Source organism: Trachypithecus francoisi, unplaced genomic scaffold, assembly GCF_009764315.1.
Source record: "Trachypithecus francoisi isolate TF-2019V2 unplaced genomic scaffold, Tfra_2.0 Lachesis_group20, whole genome shotgun sequence".
Classification (NCBI taxonomy): domain Eukaryota; kingdom Metazoa; phylum Chordata; class Mammalia; order Primates; family Cercopithecidae; genus Trachypithecus; species Trachypithecus francoisi.
Window position 1 is genome coordinate 53,188,952 of NW_022681466.1, and position 20,540 is coordinate 53,209,491.

A 20,540-nucleotide genomic window follows, 5' to 3' on the forward strand; every position below is an offset into this window, starting at 1 on the left:
TACCTGGGAAGCACGTAGAGCCTGCAGTTATTCGGCGGCGCTGCCCCCGGCTGACCTGGCTGTGTCGGGAGGTGCCCCTCACCCTCGCATCCACCCCGGCTCCCCAGCACCCACTGCTGGTCCTCAGGACCCGACCCTGTCTCCTCTGCCTTCCCTGTCAGGTTTCAGGGAGGCAGAGGAACTCACTCAGCCTGAAAATTTCAGATATTTCATAAGACCGAGCCACCTAAGAGTGCGTCCCTTTAAGACACATGGAAGAAGTCATGCAAGGCCACACGTGAGCTAGAGCTGAAATCATACCTGTCCTTCCTCAGACCTGTCACCTCCCATGCTGCCCAGATAATGAATGCAAAATGCTCCACCCAGTGTCTGACAGTAGTGTAGGCACTCAGTGAATGGTAGTCCTTGTCATTAGGAAGCTAGTTGCCTAAATTCTCAGGACCTCAGGCTTCCTCATCTGTAAAATGGACGCAGTAGTACAATACCTTATTGTGAGGATTAAATGAGCTCATGCATGGAAGTTACTTACAGCAGTAGTGTCCGATAAGCATGCAACAGTCCACCAGCACTTGGGCTCCATGAAAGGGGAGTTCTGTTGTTGTCTGTTTTTCGTTTGTCTTGTTTTGTTTAGACAGGGTCTTACTCTTTCGCCCAGGCTGGAGTGCAGTGGTGCGATCATGGCTCACTGCAGCCTTGACCTCCCTAGGCTCAAAAGATCCTCCCATCTCAGCCTCCCAAGTAGCTGGTACTACATAAAGGCAAGTGCTACCATGCCTGGCTAATTTTTATATTTTTTGTAGAGACGGGGTTTCACCATGTTGAAACCTGACCAGACTATGTCAGGCTGGTCTCAAACTCCTGGTCTCAAGGCATCCACCTGCCTCAGCCTCCCAAAGTGTAGGGATTACAGGTGTAAGCCACCGCACCCAGTCTCTGTTGTTGTCTTTTCTTCTTTAATTGACAAATAAAATTTTATATATTTATAATATACAACATGATGCTTTGATATATGTATACACTATGTGTGTCACTGGAATGGCTAAGTCAAATTAATTAACATATGCATTACTCTGCATACGTGTGTGTGTATGTGGTTGTCTTTGTGTACTACTATGTCTTTAGCACCTAAAACAGTGTCTGGCACCAAGTAAGAACCCAGTAAATGGAAAGAAGGAAGAAAGGAAGGGAGGGAGGGAAGAAGGACGGACGGAAGGAAGAAGGAAGGAAGGAAGGAAGGAAGGAAGGAAGGGAGGGAGGGAGGGAGGGAGGGAAAGGAAGGATGGAAGGACACCTCTTATTACTGCCTCAGCTGATTTTCCTCTAGTACTTAGGCCTGTCAGAGCAGCCCTGGCAGACCGTAGGGGAAGATTCCTGAGGGTCTGTTTGCTTGAGGGCTACAGGGCTTCCTGGGAAGCAGTCATCCTGAGGAAAGAGAGTTGAAGAGCATAAGAGCATTTCAAGGACAGGGCAAGGAGAAAAGAGGGATTTGGGGTAGAGCCTCCTCGGTGTTCACAGGAGCACTGTGGAAAGCAGTGGACGATTTCAGGAACATGCCAGAACAAGCATCGTCACAGTCAATCAGTGGTAGCCTCAGGATAATCTGGTGGCCTCACACCTGCTTTGTACACTGATAATTTGGTTGCTTTGGTTATTGGTTTTGCTTTTATTTTTTAATTTTTTATTTACTTATTTAGTTTTTTGAGATAGAGTCTCACTCTGTCGCCCAGGCTGGAGTGCAGTGGTGTGATCTTGGCTCACTGCAACCTCCACCTCCTGGGTTCAAGTGATTCTCCTGCCTCAGGTTCCTGAATAACTAGACTTATAGGCACCTGCCACCACGCCCAGCTGGATTTTGGTTTTGTTTTTAAATCAGCATTAGCTGTGAGTGGTTGAGTCCTGGGGAGCATCCCTCAGAAAGCTGTGAGACACCTGCTGGGCATTCCCAGGAAGGGCTGCAGGAACTGCTGGCACAGAGCCAAAGAAGCCAGTTACTGTGAGGTGAGGGTCTCGCTATGTTGCCCAGGCTGGTCTTGAACTCCGGGCCTCAAGCAATCCTCCCACCTCAGCCTCCCACAGTGCTGGGATGGCCTCCTTGTCGTTCCTAACCATGCCCTGCTCACTCCACCTTAGCACCTTTGCTGTTCCCTCCATCTGGAATCTCTTAGAAATCGCCAAGACTCACTTCCTCACTTTTTTAGGTTTTATCTCAAATGTCAACTACTCAGTGGGGCCCTCCCCCCCCACCCCACTGAACTCAAACCCTCACACCTCCTGACAGCCTGTCTGCCTTCTCTTGTTTCCTTCCACAGCACATGGTCCGCAGACCCCACCACTCCCTACTGCTTCACAACCAGTCAAATTCATATATTTGCTTTGTTTGCTGGACCCCTGAGTGGGCCGCGTTTGCATTTCTTTTCTTTTCTTTTTTCTTTCTTTTTTTTTTTTTTTTTTGAGATGGCGTCTTGCTCTGTCACACAGGCTAGTGTGCAGTGGTGCAATCTCAGCTCACTGCAACCTCCGCCTCCCGGGTTCAAGCAATTCTCCTGCCTCAGCCTCCTGAGTTGCTGGGATTACAGGCACCTGCCACTACCCCTGGCTAATTTTTGTATTTTTAGTAGAGATGGGGTTTCGCCACGTTGGTCAGGCTGGTCTCGAACTCCTGACCTCATGGTCCGCCCACCTCGGCCTCCCAAAGTGCTAGGATTACAGGCTTGAACCACCACGTCCAGCCCACCTTTGCATTTCATAAGCGAGACTCAGAGAAAGTGACTCCTGGAGAAATCCCCTTAGCCTCCTCTACCAGGATGGTTTTGGATTCCTCTCCAGCTAGCAGTTGGAACATAGTAGCCTGTGTCGTCTAAAATCATGAGGTCATCCTCAGGTGCCTTCTCTTTGGTTCTTGACTTGCCCCCTATTCTTCATACTCACCTCCTGAATAATGTCCACATAGTTATAAGATGAAGGGAGGGACCCAGCTGGATGTTACCTCCTTAACCTGCCTGGTCAGCACCTGCTTAAGGCCCCTGATCCTGCATCACCTTTTCTGAGAAACCTTCCCTGACTACTTCCCTGCCCTGCCCTGTCCACCAGCCAGCCTGATCTGACCACGTTGCTCCCAGGATGAATGCCTGTCAGGACCCCCTTCCCTCTAGGTTGGACTGATTTGATCTGGGTCGGCTTCCCCCGCCAGACCGTGGGCTTCGTGAGGGCAGGGGCTGTGAGTTACTTCTCTTTGAGTGCCTAGGGCTTGGCTGATGTGGTGCTCAATAAATGAGTTCTGAAAGTGTAAATAAAAGAATGAATGAATTGGCTGGGCATGGTGCCTCACGCCTGTAATCCCAGCACTTAGGGAGGCTGAGGCTGGAGGATCACTTGAGCCCAAGAGTTCAAGACCAGCCTGGATGATGTGGTGAAACCCCAACTCTACAAAAAATACATAGATTAGCAGGGCATAGTGGTGTGTGCCTGTAATCCTAGCTACTCAGGAGGCTGAGGTGACAGGATCAGTTGAGCCCGGGAGGCTGAGGCTTCATTGAGTGGACATAACACCATTGTACTCCAGTCTGGGCAAGACAGTGAGACCCAATCTCAAAAAACAAAAACAAAAAACAAAAACCAAAAGAATAAATGAATAAAAGGAGGAAGGATGGAGAGAGAGAAAGAAGGAAGGGACTTGTTAATTAATTTGCTCCTTACCTTCCACACATTTGCCTGGAAGAGTTCTGTTGCTTTAAATGTCACCCCCAAGGCTGGAAGTGTGTCACCCCCCACAGAAGAGGAACCCTGGGCTGGGGCCAGCCCTACAGAGACTCATCTCCATTCCACCCCTGACCATAGCGTCACACCCAGTTTCTGCTTGTTCTGTTTTTTGTTGTTGTAAGTTTTATGATTCAATATACATGCCCAAAATAATCAAAATCAGAAGTTGACAGTTTCATGAATTTTCAATGTGAGCAGATCCACGTAAGCAGCACCCAAATTAAGAAAGAGAATGCAAACAGCTCCTGCCCTGTGCTGCCTTCAGTCACTACGCTTTCCAAGGCTGACCCTTCTAACCCTATCGGCATTAATTTTCATGCTTTGTATTTTATTTTATTGTATTAATTTTATTTTATTTTATATTACATTTTATTTTATTATTTTATTTTATTTTGGGACAGAGTCTTGCTCCATTGCCCAGGCTGGAGTGTAGTGGTGCTATCTTGGCTCACTGCAACCTCTGCCTCCCAGGTCTAAGCAATTCTCCTGCCTCAGCCTCCAGAGTGGCTAGGACTAACAGGCACACACCACCATGCCTTGCTAATTTTTGTATTTTTAGTAGGGATGGGGTTTCACCATGGTGGCCAGTCTGGTCTCGAACTCCTGGCCTCAAGTGATCCACCTGCCTCGGCCTCCCAAAGTGCTGAGATTACAGGCGTGAGCCACCGTGCCCGGCCTACTTTATTTTATTTTGTGAGATAACGTCTTGCTCTGTCACCCAGGCTGGAGTGCACAGCTCTAAAAACAAAAACAAAAAGAGCTATAGGACAAAAGGTAAGAACCAGAGGAGCTGGTTTTCTGGAATGTACCAGAAACAGAGCTGGAGCAGACTGCCAGGCTGGAGTGCACAGTTCACTGCAGCCTCAACCTCCCAGCCTCAAGCTATCCTCCCAGTTCAGACTACAGGCATATGCCACCACGCCTGGTTGATTTCTTTGTCTTTTTGCAGAGACAGAGTCTAATTGTTTCCTAGGCTGGTCTTGAACTCTTGAGCTCAAGCAATCCACATGACTTGGCCTCCCAAAATGCTGGGATTACAGGTGTGAGCCACGGTGCCTGGCTGTATTTTATATAATTATAACATTGCAATATATATTCGTTTGAGTCTAACTTCTTCTGGTTAATGCTGTGTATGTGAGATTTATTCTCACTGTGGTTTATTACTTCTCGTTGCTGTATAATATATTCCACGGTGTAAGTAAGCCACAATTTATTTATTCATTCTGCTGCTGATGGACGTTTAAGTCATTTCCAGTTGTTGGCTATTAAGCATATGGCTTCTGTGACCATTCTCGTACCTGTCTTGGGGAACATACGTGTGTATTCATGCTGGGTATGTACCTAAATGTGGACTGCTGGGTCAGAGGCAAGTTTCTGCTCAACTTAGCAGAAAGTTGCCATTTTCCAAAGTGACTGGAACAATTTTCACTTCCACTGGCCGCGTATGAGAGTTATGGTTGCTTGTCGTGCTCATCAATACTTGGCTGTACCTGTTTTTCGTTTGTTTGCTTTATTTTTTGTGTTTTGTTTTTTGGCCGGCTATTCTGGTGGGCGGATTGTTCCATTTTTGACCACATGCTTCTTCCCCCTGGCAGTCTGCTCCAGCTCTGTTTCTGATACATTCTGGAAAACCAGCTTCTCTGGTTCTTGACTCTTGTCCTATAGCTCTTTTTGTTTTTGCTTTTAGAGGTGGGGCCTCACTCTGTTGCCCAGGTTGGAGTGTAGTGGCATGATCATAGTTCACTTCAGCCCTGACCTCCTCAGCTCAAGTGATCCTCTTGCCTCAGCCTTCTGAGTAGTTGGGACCACAGGCAGGCACCACCACTTCTGGCAAATTTATTTTTATTTTTATTTTTTTAGAGATGAGGTCTTGCTATGTTGCCCAGGCTGGTCTCGAACTCCCGGGCTCCACCGATCCTCCAGCCTCAGCCTCCTGAGTAGCTGGGATGACAGGCATGAACCACCATGCCCAGTGCCTTACAGTCTTGCTCCAGGGTTTGTCTCCACCCCTGCAGACCTGAGACAGCCCTCTCATCTGCGCTCAAGAACTCCCTTCCATGAGGGGCATTCCGGCCTCGGGTGGCAGCTCCTACAGGATATGGACCCCTGGGGATGAGGATGGGGAAGAGGAGGAGGGCGTCAGGAGCTGTCTCCAAAGCCTGCTCAGGCCCTTCCCACAATCTCTTCTTACTCATTTAGCCACTTTGTGGGCCCTCATCTTATTATAATGAAAACATTGGGTAGACATAAAGAATAACTAAATATATGTGCTAAAACTATTAAACTCTTAGAAGAAAAGAGAGGGGAAAATCTTCAGTAGCTTAGGTTTGGGAGTCATTTCTTAGCTATGACATCCAAAGCATAAGCAACCAAAGAAACATTGGATAAATTGGGCTTCATCAAAATTTAAAACTTTCATGCTTCAAAGGACACTGTGAAAAGAGTTAAAAGGCAACCCACAGAATGGGAGAAAATATTTGCACATCATAAATCTGATAAGGGACTTGTATTTAGAATACAGAAAGAACACTTGGAACTTACGTGTTAGTGTGAAAGTAACTGCGGTTTTGCCATTAAAAGTTTGCCATTACCTTTCACAGCAAAACCGCAATTACTTTTGCACTAATCTAATAATGTGATCAAAGCTGCCAGAAGCTGGAAGAGGACTGTGGCCCTGCTGACACTTGGGTTTCAGGCTTGTAGCCTCCAGACCTGTGGGAGAATAAATGTCTTTTGTTTCAAGCCACTAAGTTTGTAGCAATGGCAGCCCTAGGAAATGAATGCAGGAAATTACACTGATGTAGCAAAACGTTTGAAAGTCTGTTTCCCTAAGTACCTGTGTGTGTCCCTGTCCTTGCATGTGTGGTGGCTGCCGCCTCCCCCTCACTCCCAACTTCCACCATTCAAATAACCTCATCTACCTTTTAGCACTTTCCATAGAAACCCAGCCTGCCAGGCGTGGTGGCTCACACCTGTAATCCCAGCACTTTGGGAGGCCAAGGCAGGAGGATCGTTTGAGTCCAGGAGTTTGAGACCAGCCTGGGCAACAGAGTGAGGCTGTCTCTACAAAATATTTGAAAAAGTAGCTGGGCCTGGTGGTTCATGCCTGTAGTCCCAGCTACTTGGCAGGAGGACCACTTGGGCCCAGGAGTTGGAGGCTGCAGTGAGCTGTGATCGTGCCACTGCACTCCAGCCTGGGTGACAGAGCAAGACCCCATCTCTGAAAAGAAGAAAAAGAAAAACCCAGCCAGCGCCCCAGCAGTTCTCCCGCCCACTGCCCACTATAAAGTCCAAGGGTTGGGTGGGCCTACACAACGTTCCTTAGCCATGGAAAGAGGAGAATGGGAATGCCCATCTCGCTCTTCCCTGTGGAAATCTTTCTCAGGGCATGGCTGCACAGTCCTTCCAACTGCCCTTGACTCTTCCCCCTCCCTCTTTCCCAACATCCATGCCATCACTGTTCTGCCTTCCCAACAACCCTGGAATCAACCCATTTCCCTCCATCCTGCTGCCTCTCCTAGGGCTCTGGCCACACCCCTGGTGTGCTGCTCAATGTTCCTTCACTCTTCAGCCCAGGAACTCTCCAGCAGTGTGAGTCTGAGCATGCACCCCTGCCGTGCCCCTTCAGCACCTCCCCTTCACTCTAAGGCTGAAGTCCCAACTCCCAATAGGGGTCCCCCTGCATTCTGCCAGCCTCTTCAGTGCACACCGCCTGGGTCTCTCCTCTCAAACCACACTGACCTCTGTTCCTCAAACTTCTTGCCTTTGCACAGGCTGTTTTCTCTTCCTCCCACACTTTCCCACCCATCCCCATCACCCAGCGAACTCTTTCTTGGCCCCCAGTCCCCAGCAGACGCTTCCTCAGGGAAACCCCGTGTGACCCTCTAAGTCAGGGTTAGCTGATCCTGCTCTGCCCCCGTTATTTAATTTTATTTGTATTCATTTATTTTTTAGACAGAGTCTCACTTTGTTGCCCAGGTTGGAGTGCAGTGGTGAGAACATGGCTCACTGCCGCCTCGATCTCCCGGGCTCAATTGATCCTCCCCCTTCAGCCTACCAAGTAGCTGGGACCACAGGCTCGGGCCACCATGCCAGCGCTAATTTTTGTATTTTTTGTAGAGATGGAGTTTTGCCATGTCACCCAGGCTGGTCTCGAACTCCTGAGCTCAAGTAATCTGCCTGCCTCAGATCTTCTGCCTCCTAAAGTGTTGGTATTACAGGTGTGAGCCACCACTTCTGGCTCCATTATTTAATTAAGGAGGGAAGCCATAGTGGGATTATTGACTCACTGTCCAAATTTTAGGAGAAGGGTAATATGCCACAAGAACAGATGATATGATTAATTTTGCTGGAATATACTATTAACTACATTTATTAAGAAACTTAGGCCGGGCGCGGTGGCTCAAGCCTGTAATCCCAGCACTTTGGGAGGCCGAGGCGGGCGGATCACAAGGTCAGGAGATCGAGACCATCCTGGCTAACACGGTGAAACCCCGTCTCTACTAAAAAAAAAGTACAAAAAACTAGCCGGGTGAGGTGGCGGGCGCCTGTAGTCCCAGCCACTCGGGAGGCTGAGGCAGGAGAATGGCGTGAACCCGGGAGGCAGAGCTTGCAGTGAGCTGAGATCCGGCCACTGCACTCCAGCCTGGGCGACAGAGCGAGACTCCGTCTCAAAAAAAAAAAAAAAAAAAAAAGAAAAGAAAAAAGAAACTTAAAAGCTTTAGGAGCATTTAAACATGATATTCATTTATTCTACAAACATTTGAGCATCTACTATGGGTCAGTGACTAGGAACACCCATGTGAATAAGACTGCACCTGTCCTCAAAAAGGTCATAGTCTGATGATCTCATTCTGTTGAATCGTACAGTGACCCTCTGAAGTATTATTGATTTGTATTGATTAGGACATTTTTGTTCCCAGTGACACAGGACTCCTCAAACAGGCTTTAACAAAAAAGGGAACAGATTGGTTTATGTGACTGAAACGTCGAGGGGCTAGGTCTGGCTTCAGGCATGGCGGGTTTCTGGATTTGATAGTGTCTCCCGGACCATGCCGCCCTGTCTCTTGGTTCTTTCCTCCTTGAGCTGGCACCGTGTTGTCACCCCAACAGCCCTGGTCTCTCTTCTCATGGTGGCCAGGTGGCTGTAGGTTTATATCCCCAGAGCCCCAAGGCCAGTGGGAAAGTGAAAATCTCTTTTCCAGCAGCTCCTGCAGGACCCCAGCCATCCACCCTGATGACCAGCTCAGGTCCCTGGTCTGTCCCTGAGTCAATTACTGTAGCCAGAAGAAAGTAATGTTCCCGGTGGTTTGAGGAACACACCAAAGGCTTTATGTCCTGAATGTGGTATGGGCCCTGCCTGAGAGCTGGGGAGGGGTGGAGCCCAAAGTGAAAACCTACAGGCATTGCTGTAAGAGGGGTGAGTGGAGACCAGGGAGGCAGAGGACAAATGTTGACCACTCTCCCTTCTTTAGAGGCAGGGACATGAGGCACAGAGAGGGGGAGAGTAACAACCTCAAGCCAAACTGCTGGTGCGCAGCAGAGCTAAGACTCGAACCCTGCTCTGCTGACTTCAAGTAGCACTTTCCACACAGCTGCTCTGGCCAGGGAGAGGTCTCAGACACAGGAAGGACCCTGGAGTGCCTACTCAGAGGCCTTACTTTTATTTGTTATTTTTAAATTTTATTTATTTATTTTTCTGTTGTGACAGAGTCTCTCTCTGTCACCCAGGCTGGAGTGCAGTGCTGCAATCTCGACTTACTGCAACCTCTGCTTCCCAGGTTCAAGTGATTCTCCTGCCTCAGCCTCCCCAGTAGCTGAGATTTCAGGTGCCCACCACCATGCCTGGCTAATTTTTGTATTTTTAGTAGAGACGGGGTTTCCCCATGTTGGCCAGGCTGGTGTCAAACTCCTGGCTTCAAGTAATCCATATGCCTCAGCCTTCTAAAGCACTGGGGTTATAAGCATGAGCCACAGTGCCTGACAGAGGCCTTTCTTTTAAATAATGAGACGTTGGTGGAGGCTGTCCTTCTCACAAACCGGGCTTTAGTCAGTGGCTCTGAGAAAGGAAAGAGCTAACTCTTTGCCATGGGAGTCTTCTATCTTGTCTTTGAAGAAAAATTCCTCTCCTTCCCAGTCATTCCAGCTCTTGCCAAGGATCCTTAGAGCTCCAGACAGAGTTGCTGCTTGACAGATGAGGTCAGTTCAGTGGCAGCTGAGATCCAGACTGTCTTACAGAGCAACATTGTGACCTGCCCAGGGTTCATTGCAAATTGTTAGCGCAGGCCTCCCCATTCTGGGCTCCTTCATCTGCCCATACCGCCTTCCCTCCTGTGGGCTGAAAGGCAGACAGAGCATCCAGGAAAAGCACGAGACAGTCTGGTGACCAAGAAAAAGCCAGGTTTCTGTCTGGGGCTCTGTCGCTGACCTGGGGCAGTCAGGCCTTCTCCCTGAAGGCTTGGGCTCTGAGTCTTGCCGGCTCTGCCCTGCCCTCCATCACACCCTAAGCATAAATAGATCATTACTGTCTATTCCCCATACATAACCATTTCTGTTCAGCTGCTTCCTCTTGCTGAATTAGTTTCTTTTCTGTTTCTTTTTTCCTTTTTTTTTTGTTTGTTATTGAGGCAGGGTCTCACTCTGTTGCCCAGGCTAAATGGCAGTGGCACAGTCATGGCTCATTGCAGCCTTGACTTCCTAGGCTCAAGCCATCCTCCCACCTCAGCCTCCAGAGCAGCTGGGACTACAGGTGCTTGCCCCTATGCCTGGCTAATTTTTGTATTTTTTTGTAGATGGGGTTTCGCTATATTGCCCAGACTGGTCTTGAATTCCTGGACTCAAGCAATTCTCTCACCTTGGCCTCCACCACCATGCCCAGTCTCTGAATTAGTTTCAATTATATTTGGTATGAAGTTGAATTGTGTCCCCAAAAAGAGATGTTCAAGTCCTAATACCCAGAACCTGTGACTATGGCCTTTTTTGTAAATAGGGTCTTTGCTGATAAGATCAAGTTGAGATGAAGTTAGACTGGATTAGGTTAGACCCTAAATCCAGTGATTGGTGTCCTTATAAGAGGGAAATTTGGACACAGACACTCAAAGTCTGGAGAAAGAGGAGGAAAACAAAAAAAGAGAGAGACATGCACAGAGAAAAGATGATGTGAAGTCACAACCCAGGGAGAAGGCTGCATGAAGACGGAGGCAGAGACTGCAGTGATGCATCGGTGAGTTAAGGAAAGCCAAAGATCACCACAACCCCGGGGAGCTAGGAGGAGCAAGGAAGGGTCCTCTCCCAGAGCCTTCAGGGAGGGCATGGCCCTGCCGACACCTTGATTTTGGACTTCCAGCCTCTGAAACTATGAGAGAATAAATTTGTATTGTTTTAAGCTGCTGAGCTTGTGGTAATTTGTTGCCGCAGCCCTAGGAAATGAATACAAGGGTAGAGAGAAGGTTAACAAAGTCGTGTATGTCACGAGCAACCATAAAAAGGCCGAGACAATGCTGGGCTCAGATAATGGCTTGTTCACTTCTATTATTTTATTTATTTATTTTTGAGACAGGGTCTGGATCTGTCACCCAGGCTGGAGTGCAATGGTACAATCTTGGCTCACTGCAATCTCCGCCTCCCAGGTTCAAGCGATTCTTGTGCCTCAACCTCTCCTGAGTAGCTGGGATTACAGGCATGCACCACCATGTCTGGATAACTTTTGTATTTTTAGTAGAGATGGGGTTTCACTGTGTTGACCAGGCTGGTCTCAAATTCCTGGCCTCAAGTGATCCGCCTGCCTCGACCTCCCAAATTGCTGGGATTACAGGCGTGAGCCACTGCGCCCGGCCCACTTGTATTATTATTATTATTTTTTAGACAGGGTCTCACTCTGTCACCCAAGTTAGAGTGTAGTGGCATAATCACAGCTCACTTCAGCCTCAATTTCCCAGGCTCCAGTAATTCTCCTGCCTTAGCCTTCCAAGGGGCTGGGACAACAGGTTCATGCCACCATGCACGGCTAATTTTTGTATCTTTCGTAGAGATGGGGTTTTGCCGTGTGGCCCAGGCTGGTCTCAAACCCATAAGCTCAAGTAATCTGCCCACCTCAGCCTCCCAAAATGCTGGGATTACAGATGTCAGCCACCCGGTCTTGTTCCTTTCTTTGCTGCATAAACTTGGGAAGGCTACCTCACCTTTCATAGCCTGAAGGTCAACAGAGTGGTTGTCCATAAATATTAGGAACTGGCTAGGGCCCTTGCCTGGATGCGGGGGAAGATGGACGCCATCTTCAAATACGTGAAGGCTGTCATGAGGACAGAGCATTCAACCTATTCTTCTATGTTTTAAGCACCTCAGCGGAGAAGTTAAACTGAGGAAGAACAGGCCTAAATCAGGGAAGATCTTCCTGTTATTGAGACCTGCCCAGTAGTGACCGGGAGAGGTCATGAGCTCTCTGTGACTCGAGGGAGATGACACAGAGGCTAAAGGACTGATTGCGGGTCAGTGAGAAAGTCACCCACCACCCACAGACGACTGTTCTATGACAGAGCCAGGATTTAACCCTGAGCTGCCTGACTCCAACGCCCATTTTCTTAAGTGTTAGCCTCACCTTTCTGAACTGTTAAAATGGGTGGGAGCGTGGTGAAAATTCAATGTGTGAGGTCCTTCCTAGTGCTAAAATTTTCTTTTTCTTAATTCTCCACGTTTTAGCATCCTCTAGTTTCTTCTGCAGGTTGTGGGAAGGTTGGTTATTTGGAATCCATAACAGAGTTTCCTAAAGAAACAAGTCCATGTTCAATTCTCACACCTCGCTTGGAGATTCATAACTCACCAGGGACCTGAACCAAAGCCCCATCTGCCCCAGCTCTGAACCCTTAGTAGGGACTTGCTGGGCCAGGCTCCATCTTGGGGCTGACTTACCATCTTGCCCACGCTCTCCCCTTCCATGTCATAGAGTGGCCTACTGCCCCAGTTTACCCAGAACTGATGGGTTTCCTGGGACATAGAACTTTCAGTGCCCAAGCCAGGAAAGCCCTGGGCAAGCTGGGAGGGGCTTATCGTCCTACTTGGTGATGAACCCATAGCAGAGGCCGTGACTGGGCTGCAGGCAGATGTGGAAATCCTGGAGTGGATCTGCAGGCAGAAGACAAAGGAGCCGTGTGTGTGTGTGTTTTCCACCAGCCCTGAGACACAGCGGCCCAAATTGCTTTGCTTTGGGGCCTGGTGACAAGTGCAGCACAGACTTGGAGAGAAGAGACTTCTTACTTCAGACTAAACATAGCTTGGCCACTAGCAAAGCCTGCAGGGCCAGCAGCACTATGAGGTGGGGCAGCTTTTGGATGTCACGACTGTAGACCTTTATACAAGTACTGGCCTTCCTGGGGCACCAGCAGCCTGGCAGGAAGGAGGAACTGCCCTCACATAGCTCCTCAAACAGCTGAGTCAGGGAGGGGTTCTGTGGGGGAAGTGGGGGAGGTTTGCCTGACTTTTCCCATGAGATACATTCAGGGGCTCCTGGCTGACAAGGTAGAGGGAGAACCCTGCAGGCTGGGGCCTGGGCTGGTTGAAAGGGGAGGAGACCTGCTGGCAGAGCCTGGCTGAAGCCACAGTCTCAGAGGCTGGGGAGTCTCAGTTACAATGTCAGTTCCGCCAGGCCTCTGAAGGCAGACACAGGACCTCCTCCTTGCCTTCTCTTTCTCTCCCACTTCCAGGCAGTCTAGAGCTCGGTGGAGTCTCCTGCCAGGACACCTCCAGAATGCTTCCAGTCCTTTCCCTGACCACTGCCAGCTAGGCACAGGCCCTGTGCAATATCCTAAATAATTGCGAAGCTCCTGACACCGTTCCTGCCAGCCTCATCCCCCGCCCTCCTCCTGTCATGTGCCAAGCCCCAGCCACTGTACAGCCCTGCATTTTCCCAGAGGTGCAGGCTGCAGGCCTCTTGCCTTCGAGTCTTTGCACAAGTGGGATCCTATTCCTGAATGCCCGCTCACCTTCTTGACTTGGCTAACTTCTACTCAACTTCAAAGATTTATTGCAGGTGTGTATTAGTCCATCCTCACACTGCTATAAAGAACTACCTGAGACTGGGTAATTCATAAATAAAATAAGTTTAATCGACTCACAGTTCCACAGGTTGTACAGAAAGCATGGCTGGGGAGGCCTCAGGAAACTTACAATCATGGCAGAAGGTGAAGGGGAAGCAGCACATCTTCACATGGTGGCAGGAGAGAGAGAAGGGGGAAGTGCAACACACTTTTAAACAACCAGATCTTGTGAGAGCTCCATCACCAGGACAGCAAGGGGGAAGTCCACCCACATGATTCAATTACCTTCCCCATAGGCTCCTCCTTCAACACATAGGGGTTACTATTAGAAATGAGACTTGGGTGGGGACACAGAGCCAAACCATATCAAGGTGCCACATCCTCCAGAAGGCCCTCCCTCATGTCCTTCATCTCTGTCCCCACAGCATCCTGGGCTTACCACTGCTGTGCACCAACTCATACATTCATGCACTAACAGCAGACAGCATCTGTCTCCTAACCAGCCTGGGAGTTTCCTGAAGGCAGGGAACAGGTTTCTTATTTCTGTGTTGCCAACATCTGGCAAAGAGTAGGTCCATGACGCAGAATGAATGAAGGAATGAGTGAATTAATGCATTGTCCTGTTTAGTCCTCATGGCTCTGGGGGTCCCTGTTCTGGTTCTTTGGGACCTCAGAAGCAAAGAGGAAGAGGAGGACCGTGACTCCCCAGCTTACCACCTCCTGCCTTACCATAGCTTTGTTAGTCCCTGATGACCTTGAGCCCTAGCCAGGTCAAACAGGGGTCACGTGTAGGACTAATGTGAGTTGGGGGAAGCTGGTACAATCTGCCAGCCCAGTAGTGTGGAAGGGGACTGAGGGCCTGACAGTGTTGCATGCCAGAACAAAGCCCATGCAAAGAATTGAGGCTCTCTGCCCCTTTTGGGCACCTGGTTAGGTTAAGAGGAGGGGAAAGGCTGAAGCAGAGGGAGGACAGAAGGATCGGGAAGTGCGAAGGCTACCCCCTACATTGTGAGAGCCAGGCAGGGTCCCAGAGGTCATCTGAATGGCTAGGGTGTCCCTCCGTTGTGACTAGATAATATCAGTCCACTCCTCCTGGCTGGGTGAGAAACTGCCTGCCTCCTCCCCACTCCCTTCCTCCAGCAGCCTTACTCAGAGGCCCTGCGGCCACTGCCATATCTAGCTCAGTCTCTCAATAGCTCTGTGAAGGGTGACTGTGTGATTCCCACTTACAAATGAGGAAGACTTCTTCCCTGCCTTCTTTTGATTTATTTGAAAACTCTTTAGAACTCCATTTTAATTGACTTATTGGTTCTGTATATCTTTTGTGGTTTCTCTAAGAATTACAATGTAATTCTTTGGGAAGTCAGGGTGGGGATTGCTTTGAGCTCAGGAGTATGAGACCAGCCTGGGAAACATGGTGAAATCCCATCTCTACAAAAAAAATACATATATACATACACAAAAATTATATATACACAAAAATTAACGAGGTATGGTGGCTTGTTCCTATAGTCTCAGCTAGTCGGGAGGCTGAAGCTGGAGAATCACTTGAGCCCAGGAAGCGGAAGTTTCAGTGATCTAAGATTGTGCCACTGCACACCAGTCTGGATGACAGAGACCCTGTCTCGAAAACAACAACAACAAATATAGTATATATCCTTAACTTTTCACAGTTAACTTGCGGTTCATCTTGCATAATTTCACATGCTATTTCCAGCTATTTGCTACCCTCCTGTCTGTCTTTTCTTTTCTTTTCTTTTTTTTTTTTTTTTGAGGTGGAGTTTTACTCCTATTGCCCAGGCTGGAGTGCAATGGCATGATCTCAGCTCACCTCAACCTCCACCCCCCGGGTTCAAGCGATTCTCTCGCCTCAACCTTCTGAGTAGCTGGGATTACAGGTGTGTGCCACCACACTCAACTAATTTTGTATTTTTAGTAGAGATGGGGTTTCTCCATGTTGGTCAGGCTGGTCTTGAACTCCCAACCTCAGGTGATCCACCCGTCTTGGCCTCCCAAAATGCTGGGATTACCGTGCTGGCCCTTTTTTTTAAAAAATAGAGATTATGTTCATTATGTTGTTCAGGCTGGTCTTGAACTCCTGACCTCAAGCAATCCTCCAGTCTCAGCCTCCCAAAATACTAGGATAACAGGCATTAGCTACCACACCTGGCCGTGTCTGTCCTTTATGCTACAATTGTCAGATGCATTATTTCTACATACTCTATAAACTCTCCAAGACAATATTATAGTTTTTTCTTTCTTTCTTTCTTTCTTTTTGAAACAAGGTCTCACTCTGTCACCCAGGCTGGAGTGCAGTGGTGCAATCACAGCTTACTGCAGACTCAACCTCCCAGGCTCAAGCAATCCTCCCACCTCAGCCTCCCAAGCAGCTGGGACTACAGGTATGTGCCACCATGCCTGGCTAATTTTTGTATTTTTAGTAGAGATGGGGTTTCTCCATGTTGGTCAGGCTGGTCTTGAACTCCAACCTCAGGTGATCCACCCGTCTTGGCCTCCCAAAATGCTGGGATTACCGTGCTGGCCCTTTTTTTTAAAAAATAGAGATTATGTTCATTATGTTGTTCAGGCTGGTCTTGAACTCCTGACCTCAAGCAATCCTCCAGTCTCAGCCTCCCAAAATACTAGGATAACAGGCATTAGCTACCACACCTGGCCGTGTCTGTCCTTTATGCTACAATTGTCAGATGCATTATTTCTACATACTCTATAAACTCTCCAAGACAATATTATAGTTTTTTCTTTCTTTCTTTCTTTCTTTTTGAAACAAGGTCTCACTCTGTCACCCAGGCTGGAGTGCAGTGGTGCAATCACAGCTTACTGCAGACTCAACCTCCAGGCTCAAGCAATCCTCCACCTCAGCCTCCCAAGCAGCTGGGACTACAGGTATGTGCCACCATGCCTGGCTAATTTTTGTATTTTTTATTAATTTTTTATTTAAAACAATCATATGTCTTTAAAGAAATTAAAAATAAAATAATCTTATATAGTTACCCAGATATTTACCATTTTCTATACTTTTCATTCCTTTCTGAAAATTTTCACATGGTATCATTTCCCTTCTGCCTGAAGAACTCCCTTTGGCATGTCTTATAATGCAGGTCTGCAGAAAATGCATTCTGTTTGCTTTTTTCCCTCTAATGTCTTTATTTAATTTTCATTCCTGAAGGAATGATTATTTCACTGGATATAGAATTTTATATGGAAATACTGAATTTCATTCATCATTTAAAAATGTTGTTCCACTATCTTCTGACTCCATAGTTTTTGAATGAAAAGTCAGCAGTCAGGCAAATTACTAGTGCCACCTATGTAGTGTGTTGTTTTACATTTCTTTCTTTCTTTCTTTCTTTCTTTCTTTTTCTTTTGAGACACAGTTTCACTCTTTCGCCAAGTCTGGAGTGCAATGGTGCAATCTCAGCTCACTGCAACCTCCGCCTCCTGGGTTCAAGCGATTCTCCTACCTCAGCCTCCTGAGTAGCTGAGATTATAGGCATGCGCCACCACGCCTGGTTAATTTTGTATTTTTAGTAGAGGGTTTCACCATGTTGGTCAGGCTGGTCTCAAACTCCTGGCCTCAGGTGATCCACCCACCTGAACCTCCCCAAGTGCTGGGATTACAGGCGTGAGCCATCGTGCCTGGCTACGCTGTCTACTTTCAACATTTTCTCTTTTTATTTTTATTTATTTATTTGTTTTGAGACAGAATCTCACTCTGTTACCCAGGCTGCAGTGCAGTGGCACGATCTCAGCTCACTGCAACCTCTGCCTCCCAGGTCCAAGCAATTCTCATGCCTCAGCCTCTCAAGTAGCTGGGATTATAGGCATGAGCCACTGTGACCAGCCTCAACATTTTATCTTTATCTTTGGTTTTCAGATATTGCTTTGACTTGATATTTCTTGGCATAGTTTTCTTTCTTCCTTTTTTAAAATTTTTTTGTACAGACAGAGGTCTTACTATGTTTTTAGCTAGGCTTGTCTCAAACTCCTGGCCTCAAATGATCCTTCCACCTCAGCCTCCCAAAGTGCTGGGGTTACACAGGTGTGAGCTACTGTGTCTGGTCATTTAAAAAAAATTTATCCTGGTTGGGGTTTGGTTATCTTCTTAAAATTTGAAATTTATATCTTTATCAAATTTAGGAAGTATTTGACCATTTTTTCCTTCAAATATTTTATTCTGCCTCATTCTCATTTCTCTCCTTCTAGGACTGCAGTCACATGTATGTCAGGCCATATAATAATGTCCTTTTGTTTTTTTGGTCTCAGGACCTACAGGTCCCTGAAACATTGTTTGGTTTAGTTGTTTTTAACATTTTTTCTCTGTGTTCTTCAGATTGTGTAATTCCTATTAATCTATCTTTGAGTTCACCAACTAGTTTCTACACCTCTCCATTCTGTTGTTCAACCCATCTAGTGAATTTTTTCCTCCTGAGCTGAGACACCAAGGATATTGTATATTTCTGTTCTCACATTTCTATTTGTTCCTCCCTATACCTCTCCATTACTACAATTTGGTTCTTTAAAAAAATAATTTCTCCAGCCTGGCCAACATGATGAAACCCCATCCCCACTAAAATAATAATCACTAGCCGGGCATGGTGATGGGTGCCTGTAATCTCAGCTACTTAGGAGGCTGAGGCAGGAAAACTGCTTGAACCCAGGGGGCAGAGGTTGCAGTGAGCCAAGATACTGCCACTGCACTCCAGCCTGGGCAACAGAAGGAGACTCCATCTCAAAAAAAATTCTATTTCTTTGCTGAGATTTTCTATCTTTTCATTTAGCCACAGATCAGAAGGCTATAATTTTAATAAAGTACAATTTGTGAATTTTTTTTTCATAGATCATACTTTGTTTGTTTGAGACAGAATTTCACTCTGTTGCCCAGGCTAGAGTGCAGTGGTGTGATCTTGGTTCACTACAACCTCTGCTTCCCCATTTCAAGTGACTCTCATACCTCAGCCTCCCGAGTAGCTGGAATTATAGGCATGCACCACCAGGCCCAGCTACTTTTTTCTATTTTTAGTAGATATGGGGTTTCACTGTGTTGCAAGGCTAGTCTTGAACTCCTGGCCTCAAGTGATTCACCCACCAGAGCCTCCCAAAGTGTTGGAATTACAGGCATGAGCCACCACACCCAGCCTCCATAGATCATACTTTTGATGTTATATTTAAAAGCTCATCACCAAAACCAAGATTTATCAGATTTTTCTCTTATGTTATTGATATGGTTTGGCTGTATTCCCATCCAAATCTCATCTTGAATTCCCACATGTTGTGGGAGGGATCCAGTGGGAGGTAATGGAATCATGGGGGCAAGTCTTTCCCATGCTATTCTCATGCTAGTGAATAAATCTCATAAGATCTTATGGCTTTTAAAAGAGGAATTCCCCTGCACAAGATCTCTTCTCTTTGCTTACCACCATCCATGTAAGATGTGACTTGCTCCTCCTTGCCTTCCACCATGATTGTGAGGCTTCCTCAGCCATGTGGAACTGTAAGTCCAATTAAAACTTTTTCTTTTGTAAATTGCTCAGTCTCAGGTATGTCCTTATCAGCAGCATGAAAACAGACTAATACAGTAAATTGGTACCAGTAGAGAGGGGTGCTGCTGAAAAGATACCTGAAAATGTGGAAGCTACTTTGAAACTTGGTAGCAGGCAGAGGTTGGAACAGTTTGGAGGGCTCAGAAGAAAGCAGGAAAAGTTTGGAACGCCCTAGGGACTTGCAGAATGGCATCAACAAAATGCTGATAATGATATGCACAATGAAATCCAGGCCGAGGTGGTCTCAGATGGAGATGAGGAACTTGTTGGGAACTGGAGCAAAGGTGATTCTTGTTATGTTTTAGCAAAGAGACTGGTGGCATTTTGCCATTGCCCTAGAGATTTGTGGAACTTTAAACTTGAGGGAGATTATTGAGGATATCTAGCAGAAGAAATTTCTAAGTAGCAAAACATTCAAGAGGTGACTTGGGTGCTGTTAAAGGTGTTCAGTTTTAAAAGGGAAGCAGAGAATAAATGTTCAGAAAATTTGCAGCCTGACAATGTGATAGAAAAGAAAATCCCATTTTCTGAGGAGAAATTCAAGCTGGCTGCAGAAATTTGCATAAGTAACAAGGAACCAAATGTTAACCACGAAAACAATGGAGAAAATGTCTCCAGAGCATCAGAGACCTTCATGGCAGCCCCTCCCATCACAGGCCCAGAGGAAAAAATGGTTTCGTTGGCTGGGCCCAGGGTCCCTCTGCTGTGTTCAGTCCAAGGACTTGGCACATTGCATCCCAGCCGCTCCAGCTGTGACTAAAAGGGGCCAAGGTACAGCTCCGGCTGATGCTTCAGAGGGTGGAAGCCCCAAGCCTTGGCAGCTTCCACGTGGTGTAGAACCTGTGGGTACACAGAAAGTCAAGAATTGAGGTTTGTCAACCGCCCCCTAGATTTCAGAGGATGTATGGAAATGCCTGGATGTCTATGCAAAAGTTTGTAAGGGCAGGGTTCTCATAGAGAATCTCTGCTAGGGAAGTGCAGAAGGAAAATGTGGGGTCAGAGCCCCCACACAGAGTCCCTACTGGGGCACTGCATAGTGGAGCTGTGAGAAAAGGGTCACCATCCTCCAGACCCCAGAATGACAGATCCACTGACAGCTTTCACTGTGCACCTGGAAAAGCCACAGACACTCAATGCCAGCCCATGAAAGAAGCCAGGTGGGGGACCATACCCTGCAAAGCCACAGGAG